Source organism: Lycium barbarum, chromosome 12 (assembly GCF_019175385.1).
Source record: "Lycium barbarum isolate Lr01 chromosome 12, ASM1917538v2, whole genome shotgun sequence".
NCBI classification, from domain to species: domain Eukaryota; kingdom Viridiplantae; phylum Streptophyta; class Magnoliopsida; order Solanales; family Solanaceae; genus Lycium; species Lycium barbarum.
In genome coordinates this window covers 60,488,503-60,497,018 of record NC_083348.1, presented here as the reverse complement: position 1 = coordinate 60,497,018, position 8,516 = coordinate 60,488,503, and positions in this window count along the sequence as shown.

The following is an 8,516-nucleotide window of genomic DNA, read 5'->3' as shown; positions in this document are numbered from 1 at the left end:
GCACACAATGTAATGAAAAATCAGTTAACACACTTTTAACTAATTGTGCTCATCTTTTAACCAATGAATTTGAAAGAAAAAAAAACAACCTAAACAAGGATCACTTTTTGTATTATATTCAAGAACCAAAATCTCACACCATTGTTCCACTACTCCATCCATCAAAATTGATCAAAAAATAGCTACATACAACAATGACAACTACGCCTCAATCCCAAATGAGTTAGCTTAGCCTAGTGGTTGACGAAATCAATATAGAAATGTCATACCTCAACAAAAGGGAGTGTATTAATGCCCCGACCTTAAATATAAGAAAAGGCTAAAAAGTAACTGAGGGAGGCAACTCATCATTTACTTTTTAGCCTTTTCTTATATTTTTTATCTTGTTTTCCGTATGATGGTATGTATCTTTTATGTTGCAGGGCTCGAGAATGCAAAACAGGCTAAAATAAAGGGAAAAAAATCAGATAGGTGGGCTCCCCTGTCGGTGTGTCGTGCCAGGTGTCGCGTCTCGTTTGCAGAAAGTGTAGATATGCTTATTTTGGAATACTTTTTGGGCGTAAAAATAAGCATACAATGTTTTTATTTTAAATATTATAATTGAGTGCTGCTATGTTAAGTGCATAAGTTGATTTGCTATGTTAAGTGCATAAATTGATCTAAAGTCAAAATAGTGCATGGGCGAAAAAATAAGCACTTCATTTTTTATTTTTTTTTAGTTGTTAGGTAGCAGTGATAATGAAAATGAAGTAAAAAGATCTTTTCCTGCTTAGACCAAACATCAAACCCATTGTAAAAGAGCAATTTGTCCAATAAAAATTGTCACAATCCAAACCGATAAGTCGTGACGAGTAAATGACCTCTAGCGACCAAACACCCCTCTACTCATATCCGAATCTTACTGGACATCTAGGGCCCATGCATGACTTAAATGGTCTTATAAATAGGCGACATCATGAATACTGAGTAATCTGTATATACATAAACATGCTGAAAGAACAGTGCAAGCCAGCTAGGCTACTACATATACTGTACACAAAACAAAAGAATAGAAGCCGACAAGGCTACATCATCTGACTAATACGTAAAACTGTCTACAGACCTCTACTAGAATAAAAGTTGCAGAAGGACGGGATAGGGCCCTGCCATACCCATCTATATATACATCTCAAAAGAATGGCATACCAAAATCGACTACAACTCCGGATCAAATGGAGTGCACTGATCGCTACTGGATAAAAGTCCTACTAAGCTGGACTACTTGTCTATCTACCTGTACCTGCGGGCATAAACGCAGCCCCTCGAGCAACGGGGAGTCAGTACGGATAATGTACCGAGTATGTAAGGCATCAGAACAACATATATATAAGAATCATGAATAGGATCTGAACTCATAAGTTGAAATGACTATCTCCATGTATGTCACGACCCAATTCGCGAGTCGTGGTGGCACCTACACTATCCCTCCGAGTAGGCGAACCACATTACTGATAACAAGTTAAATAAGTGGAAAATTAAATATGAATAAGTTATCAAGTCTTAAATACTTATCATAACTAGTAATGTCACGACAACCCCAAAAATCTGGTCAAAGGGTACAAGAGCGCTAACATAGTACAGAATAGAAGTATGAAAATACCCGAAGGCTACATATTGTCTGTCGAATACAAAAACAGAAATAAATAGAGGAGGTCCTTCAGGGGCCACGGATGACCAAGTAGCTCACCCTGAATGACTGAAAGATGTCACCCTCACGTATCAGCCACGGGGTGTAGAACTGGAGCATAGATCGTACTCTGCACTCAACAAAAGTGCAGCAAGAGTAGTATCAGTACAACACTAGTACCGGTAAGCATCATAGACCGACAATGATTGGATAACGTATGAAGAAGTGGAAACTAACAAGTAGCACATAGAGCAAACAGGTATGGTCACGTATCATATACAAGTAAAGTGTAAAGGAATCATGAAATCAACCAAGACAGATATAGTTCACCAGATGATCAGTCAAATATATGAGTGAATGAATGCAATGCAACAGTCACCTTTCTCACTCCACTCTCGTACACACATGCTAAGGGCAGTGCCTCGAAGCCATGACTTATGGGGGACCCGCAAAGTTCATGTACCACTCGTGCTCTCCGGCAGAAACCTCGGAGGCTATCAATCACTCTCAATCCCGGCAAAGACCTCGAAGTCTCTCTATCACTCTCAATCTCCGGCAAAGACCTCGGAGTCTCTCAAATCTCAATCACTCACCTCACCATCATCACAAGAATAATATGGACAACATGTCATGCATGATATCAGTCTCAACAATATCACCAATATACAATCAACAAATACAAGTCATATTACTGTCCACTGTTCAATTATCAATATTACAACTCCTTTCCACATGATGAGTAAGCTAGTATGTGACGGAGATACACACAGGTGATAATCACATAAAATAACACATATGACGACAAACCCATATAACAGCTGACAGAACCAACTTAATTAGAATTCACCTCCACTCCATGCCCGAAGGCCTAACATGCTATCCCCGTCAATTTCTACAACTACATACTATTTTCTAATCAAAGTCTAACTAAAGTAGACCGTAACCTACCTCAAGGCCGAGCGAGTGCCACGAACACTCAAACTTGACCTTTTCCCTTCCGGAGCGCTTCCGAATGAACAGTGTCTATCAAATATATAACTTACGTTAATTATGAGTCTAAATCTTAACTTAGGATTAAAATATCACTTCCCACAACTCAAATACCATGGATTTGAAGGTGTTCATATCATTCAATAATATAATATTTAATTAGGTAGACCCAATATATAAAGGTTGAAATTGATACATGCTAAACAAAAAAAAAATTGAAACCAGATGCAAAATTCGAAACAGTGACCTTCAACAAAAAAAACGTACATGACCCCTCACAATTTTGGGCACAGTGCTCTCATTGTTGCTTTAAAAATAATAACGAGGAAAAGAGAACAAGACAAAAAATTATTAATTTCCTACACCCTCATTCTCAATTCTACAAAACCAGAAGCTTTTAATAAGTAGCAATAATTTTATTTTATTTTTATAATCACTATCATCGTCACACACGTTTATAGCATAGGTGAGGACATCATTAGAGCCGAATATAGTACCAGCCAACAACTTGGCCAAAGCAATTTCCTTGATCAATGTTATCATCATTTTCCCAAAAAGGTTCGTTCATCATTAGTCAATCATTAAACATACAAGGAGTCAATTATACTACACAAACCAATTTTAAATGGGACGTACCTGATGCCTTAAACTTTTGGTCCACCAAAAATCTTTCAGTTATTGCCGTCACTCGTCAAAGTGTTTCTATTTTCTCTATCTTTCATGCCCACAATAAATGAATTATTTTTAAATGCTAGGCTTCTAATATATATGGGTCATAAGAAGTGGGTTAAGCTCCATAACTTTGCCCAATAATTTTTTACAATTTACTTACTCACTTAACCATTGTAATAAATATAGTCATTCCATCAAATATTTTCTTTACCAACTAAGACCTTATATGTGCGAAACTCATATTCCTATAAACAAACTATTTACACATATTAAATAAATATATTTCAAAAATTACCTGCCAATTAAATCTCCATGCCACCAATTCGCGCAAGTCAAGAATACCCTTTAAAACTACGAAAGGGTATTTTAACGAAAACAAGTTCAAAAGTGCTAAACGACCAAACGGGTTGTTACATTAGATACCAATCAAATAATCGCTCGTCCCTGAGCGACGCGGGAAAGATGTAGAAAAGGCGTACCTGAACTATCGAACAACTGCGGATATCTACTCCGCATATCTGCCCCGGTTTCCCAAGTGGCCTCCTCAACCGGACTGTGCTTCCATTGTACCTTAACTGATGCAATATCCTTGGACCTCAGTTTTCTCACTTGCCGATCCAAAATTTCTACTGGCTCTTCCTCGAAGGACAAATTCTGGTCAAATAATACCGAATCCCACTGAATGATATAAGACCCATCTGAATGGTACTTCTTCAACATGGAAACATGGAATACCGAATGAACACCTGCCAAACCTGGTGGCAAAGCTAACTCATATGCCACCTCGCCAACACGACAAAGAATCTCAAAAGGGCCAATAAACCTGGGGCTCAACTTGCCCTTCTTCCCGAACCGCATCACACCCTTCATGAGTGAACCTTTAATAGGACCTGCTCACCAACCATGAACTCCATATCATGAACCTTCCGGTCCACATACTCCTTCTGCCTACGCTGAGCTGCCAGAAGCTTTTCCTGAATAAGCTTCACCTTGTCCAAAGACTCCCTCAGCAAATCTGTACCCCAAGGTCGAACCTCAAAAGCATCAAACCACCCAATAGGAGAACGACACCTTCTACCATATAAAGCCTCAATAGCGCCATCTCAATACTATAATGGTAGCTATTATTGTATGCGAACTCTGCCAAGGGTAGGAACTGGTCCCAATGACCACCAAAATCAATAACACAAGCCCTCAACATAGCCTCAAGCACCTGAATAGTCCTCTCGGACTGACCATATGTCTGCGGGTGGAACGCGGTGCTAAGATCTAACTGAGTTCCCAGTTCCTTCTGCAAAGTCCTCCAGAAATGGGAAGTAAACTGAGTGCCTCTGTCGGAAATGATGGAAATAGGAACCCCGTGCAATCGCACTATCTCTCGGACTTAGTCAACCTATCCACGATAACCCAAATCGAATCAAACTTGCCCAGAGTCTTCGGAAGACTAACTACGAAATCCATAGCGATCCTTTCCCATTTCCACTCAAGAATAGGCATCCTCTGAAGCACACCACCTGGTCTCTGGTGCTCATACTTAACCTGTTGGCAATTCGAACACTGAGCAACAAAGTCCATAATGTCTCTCTTCATTCTACCCCACCAATAGTGTTGCCTCAAGTCAGGATACATCTTTGTTGCTCCTGGATGAATGGAGTATCTGGAACTATGAGCCTTTTTCAAGATCAACGGAATCAAATCACCAACTCTAGGAACGCAAATGCGCCCCTTAATCCTCAAAACACCCTCATCATCAAGAATAGCCGCTTTGGCTTCTCCACTTATCACTTTATCTCGAATCTTGCACAATTTCACATCCTCAAATTACTGGGCCCTAATCTGCTCTAAAAGAGACGACCTCGCCTCCACACAAGCTAGAACCGTACCAGGTTCTGAAATATCGAGCCTCACCATACTATTAGCCAAACACTGAACCTCCATAGCTAAAGGACACTCTCCCACAATCAACCGCGCCAGGCTGCCCATACTCACTGCCTTTCGACTCAACGCATCAACTACCACATTAGCTTTTCCCGGATGATAAAGGATAGTAATATCATAATCCTTGAGCAACTCCATCCATCTACGCTGCCTCGAGTTCAGATCTCTCTGACTAAACACATGCTGAAGGCTACGATGATCTGTGAAGACCTCACAATGAACTCCACACAAGTAATGCCTCTAAATCTTTAAAGCGAAGACTACTGCAGCCAACTCCAAGTCATGAGTGGGGTAGTTCTTCTCGTGAACCTTGAACTGTCTCGAAGCATACGCGATCACCTTACCCTCTTGCATCAACACACATCCCAAGCCAATGCGTGAAGCATCACAATAAACAGTAAAGTCCTTTCCCCCCACTGGTAAAGCCAAAATCAGGGCTGAAGTCAATAAAGCCTTAAGCTTTTGAAAGCTCTCCTCACACTCATCGGACCATTGGAAAGGCACATTCGTTTGAGTCAACCTATTCAAATGGGAAGCAATAGATGAAAATTCCTTCACAAATCGGTGATAATAACTCGCAAGGCCTAGGAAGCTCCGAATCTCAGTCACCGAAGTAGGTCTGGCCCAATCTCTAACCGCCTCGATCTTTTTGGGATCAACCATAATCCCATCCTTGGACACAACATGTCCCAAAAATGCTACGGAACTGAGCCAGAACTCACATTTGGAAAACTTGGCATACAATTTCTTCTCATTCAACAGGGCAAGCACGATCCTCAGATGCTTCTCATGATCTTCCTTACTCCGAGAGTACACCAGGATGTCATCAATAAACACGATCACAAATGAATCCAAGTAAGGCTTGAAGATCCCATTCATCAAATTCATGAAGGCTGCAGGGGCATTAGTAAGCCCAAAAGACATCACCAAGAACTCATAATGACCATAACGGGTCCTGAAAGCGGTCTTCGGAACATCCTCCGCTCAAATCTTCAACTGATGATAGCCTGACCTTAAATCAATCTTAGAAAAGATCGACGCACCCTGAAGTTGATCAAATAAGTCATCAATGCGGGGTATTGGATACTTATTTCTGATTGTAACCTTGTTTAATTACCGATAATCGATACACATTCGCGTGGTACCATCTTTCTTCTTCACGAACAGAACGGGAGCACCCCAAGGAGAAATACTGGGTCTAATAAATCCTTTGCTCAACAAGTCTTGCAACTGCTCCTTCAACTCTCTCAACTCTGCCGGAGCCATCCAATAGGGTGGAATAGAAATAGGTCGGGTGCCTGGCTCCAAGTCAATGCAAAAGTCAATTTCTCGATCAGGCGGCATACGAGGCAAATCTGTAGGGAAAACCTCTGAGAACTCACAAACAACTGGCACTGACTCTACGGAAGGAGTATCCACACTAGTATCTCGAATATGAGCCAAATATGCTAAACATCCCTTATCCACTAACTTCTTCGCCCGAAGAAATGATATGATCTTCTTAAGTGCTGGACTAGGAGTACCCTTCCACTCTAACCGTGGAATACCTGGCATGGCCAACGTGACTGTCTTGGCATGACAGTCTAAAATAGCAAGATAAAGAGATAACCAGTCCATGCCCAAAATAATATCAAAGTCCACCATATTCAAAATAACCAAGTCTACCCAAGTATCATACCCCATAAACCTGACCACACAAGACCTATAGACCCGATCTACTATCACAGAATCTTCGACAGGAATAGAGACACGAATAGGTACATCAAGCATATCCAGACCCGTAGAGAAATAGGTAGACACATAAGAGAAAGTAGAACCTGGATCAAATAAAACAGAAGCTGATCGGTGACAAACCGAAATAATACCTGTGATAACCGCATCAGAGGCCTCGGCCTCTGGTCTACCCGGAAAAGCATAAAAATGGGCACGTCCACCCTCGGACTGTGTGCCTCCACGACCACCACGGACTGCCTGAGATCCTCCTCTCAATGACTGAGCGCTGCCCTTACCAGACTGATGACCACCTCTGCTAGGCTGATGGCCACCCCTGCCCGACTGCAAACCCCCTCTACTAGAATATCCTCCTCTAGCTGGCAGTGCTGGAGGCTTAAATGTCTGAACTCTGGAACCCTGCCTGGATCTAGGACACTCTCTCGCGTAATGCCCTGTCTCACCACACTCAAAACATGCTCCTCTGGCCATAGGCTGCTGAATTGTCAGAGAAGAACCAGAATACCCTCCGCGGTCTGAAGGTCGAGAGTAAGATCCTCGGGAAGTCTGCTCAGAACTGTGCCCGCTCTAACCTGAAGAACCACCTGCTAAAGCCTGTAGTGATGACTGGATGGGGCGGCTATAGGGATGATGACGAACCCTGTCATGGTGTCCCCCACCTCCAATAGGACCTCTGAAACTGTCAAATCTACGAGCTTTCTTGTCGCCACCCCCACTATATGCCCGACCCATCTCTGACTCAACTCTCCTGGCATGCTCTACTACTGATTGAAATGAGGCCCCAGAAGCCTCCAACTGTAAGGATGCCAGCCGAAGTGGAAGGTCCAAACCCTTCACAAATCTCCTCACTCTCTCAGCCTCTGTGGGAAGTAATACCGTAGCATAATGGGACAAAATGAGAAATCTGGTCTCATACTCCGCAACCGACCTACCCCGTTGCTCCAATGTCGAAAACTCATCCTTCCTATTGTCTCTCAGAGTACGAGGGACATACTTCTCCAGGAACACCTGGTAGAACTCGGTCCAGGTCAAAGGTGGCGATCCAACTGGTCGACACTCCATGTACGATCTCCACCACCGCTTGGCATCCCCAACTAACTGGAAAGAAACATAATCGACCCCGTGAGACTCCACTACACCCAACTTATGAAGCATCTCATGGCAGCTAACAATAAACTCATACGCATCTTCCCCGGGAGTACCATAGAACCAAGGAGGAGACATTTTGGTAAACCCCTCGAACAATTTTCCCTCCACACTGGTCAACACTGGCCCATCCATAGGCCTTAGAGCAAAATCAGGCGCTGGAGTAGTATCAATACGGGGAGCCACTGCTGCTGCCGGCAATACCCTCGATGTTTGAAATCCTGGAGCAACCGTAGCATCGGGAGTATGACCTCCCACTCTAGTCTGCGAGCCATCTGGAGCAACTGGAATCATGCCCGCCTGAGCCAAACTGTCAAAGTACCCCAACACTCGAAACATAGCCTCCTGAAAATCAGGAGTAGCAGCGACCGCA